Source organism: Channa argus, chromosome 2 (genome assembly GCF_033026475.1).
Source record: "Channa argus isolate prfri chromosome 2, Channa argus male v1.0, whole genome shotgun sequence".
NCBI classification, from domain to species: Eukaryota; Metazoa; Chordata; class Actinopteri; order Anabantiformes; family Channidae; genus Channa; species Channa argus.
The window spans coordinates 1,224,636-1,227,191 of record NC_090198.1 but is presented as its reverse complement, the minus strand read 5'-3'; positions in this window follow the sequence as shown (position 1 = coordinate 1,227,191).

The window sequence follows — 2,556 nt, the reverse complement described above, 5'->3', positions numbered from 1 at the left end:
TACCTGCTTCTCTTCTCTGCTGTTTTCTTTGCAATTGTTGGTTCAGATGCTGCTTGAAGGTTCCTGTTAGACTAGACTTTGAGGATGCAAAAACTAAACTGAAAAGCTGCTTTTTCAGGGCAGGTTTGTGCATCTGTTAATTTCTGCTCCGTCCATAAATGCTGATCCACTATCTGTAAAAGAAGTGGGTTGAAAGACCAACAAGCTGACCTGTTACCTATTCCATAGACTTATAATTGTCAGTTTAGCCTCAGTAAAATAGCAACATTTACTTGTCTCGTATAAGAATTACTGCACATTATATTAAACAATAAGGCCAGATATCAGGGACAGAGACTCCAGGGGTGGCTTCAGGAGTGCAGCCCAGAGTTTCAGCACAAGGAGTAATGACCAAATATCAGGCTGATTACATCAGTATCAATATAAATATATAAAAAATTTATTTATTATGTACATTTAAGGTGTATTTATATTTTTGTCACAATTTTTTTTGCAGTAGCAACCAGGTAGATTATCCCTGCAAGGAATGAGTTATTCTTCCTTCCAACTGTTTATTATTATCGGAGTCAATATAAATTATGTCCCTGGCGTTAATTTGTCATGTATGAAGAGTTTTTAAATTTGACTTTAAAACCTTTTAAATACACATACAGTACATGACTCCCACACAGAAACACAAAAATGTAGAACACATCGAGAACAGCAACACGAAATGTAAAGACCATGGAGCCAACTGTAAGAAAAACTTAAACTTTAGTTCTGAAGTAGAGGAACTGCTACAGGATGTAAACTGCAAATGAGCTGACAAAAGAAGAGAAGTGTCTCCTGGAGGACAGGACTGGCTGGAGATATCTGGGCTGAGCGGGTAAACTGTCTGGTGCCAGGAGTGGTCAGGACGTGCATGTCAAGTTTATTATTTTTAACCACTGCTGTGTAAAATAATAGAAAGAACTATTACCACATATTAATGATACAAATATAATAAATAAACTATAACCTAGTAATTACTATGATATTATTTTAATATCTTAATTATTAACATAATCCTTTCACACTGTTACTACAGAAACATTATCGTCTTTTTCTAATGAGATATTACACCCCTATAACATTTTTACTATGAAGCTACATATTACCTCTATGTTATCTTTTTATATCCAAAATATTACTGGGGTGCAGGAAGTTAGAGCGGCCATCCATCAATCCCACAGTTGTTGGGATTATCCCCGGCTCCTCCGGTCACATGTCAAAGTGTCCTTGAGCAAGACACTGAACCCCAGCTTAGTTGCTCCTGGTAAGCCAGCTGCTTAGCAGCTCCCCCATCAATCTGTGTGTGATTGTGAATGTGAATGAGTAAATGAGAAGCAGTGTAAAGCCTGTTGAGTACCAATAGGTAGAAAAGTGATATATAAGTGCAGAACATTTACCATTTACCATTATCCTGTTATGACAGAGCTGTATATTGCTACTGAAATTACTTTAAAATGTTCTTTGGATAAACACATATGATTTGATAAAATTCCTGATCTGTTGGTTCTTTCAAAGTCATGTTGAACTTGTCTCAGAAAAATGTCCAAAATCTCGAACCCTGCTCGACTAGGTTAATTCTCAGGTTTAATCAATGTAAAAAAGATATTGTGTTGGATTTAAATAGTGTATGAACAGGAGGTCCCTCCAACTCCAGATGGGCTGATTAGGATGATAAGATATGAGTATATAACATGACATAGGCCGAGCATAATACTGTATTATAATTAGAGCAATCTGCTGATATTTAGGGTTACAGGTCATCTCAAAGACTACAGGACCAATAAAGAGGTAATGAGTTGCTCATCTAAATCATCATTGGTGCAGCCAATTGGTTTGTGTGTTAAACAGTTTGTTAAATGTTGACCACTTGAGTGCAGTGAATGTGTTTAAAGCAGAGATGGGTCAAAGTCGTTGTTTTGCAAGTTTCAGGTAAGTCACGTTTTGACTACCAAGGCTCAAGTCGGTTCCTGAGTCAACTTAAACAAGTCCTGAGTAAAGTCAACACTAGACAGTCCTAAACTCCATGTCTTGAGTCATCTTCAAGTCAAATCAAATCAAATCAAAGCATTTAATGTCATTTTCACAGTGGGCAAAAGATGTTTCCTTATCTACTGAAATTCTTCCTTTGCTAGTAAACTAGATATAAATAATGAAATATGGACTGTGTACAACTGTATGAGCAAAGTAAGTGTGCAGTAATGACTTGTGTGCCACAGACATGAATGTTCAAGCAGTAACTAAAGTGCAAATTAAATAGAACCACATGAAAATGGTAAATTAGTGGCAGAAAAACATCAGCAACAAGTGTGCTAGTTAAGTGAAAAAGGTAATACAGATCAAAAATAATTACTACAACATTTTAAAATAATAATTTTAAAGCAACAGTTAAGACTGAGGAAATCGTGAAATGCTCCACTCAAATTTCATAACATTTAATATTTATCCAGTTTGTCTTCAGATGTAAACATTAAAAATAACTAAAGCATCTGCAAATAAACAGAGACAATACAATGATTTGATATCTAT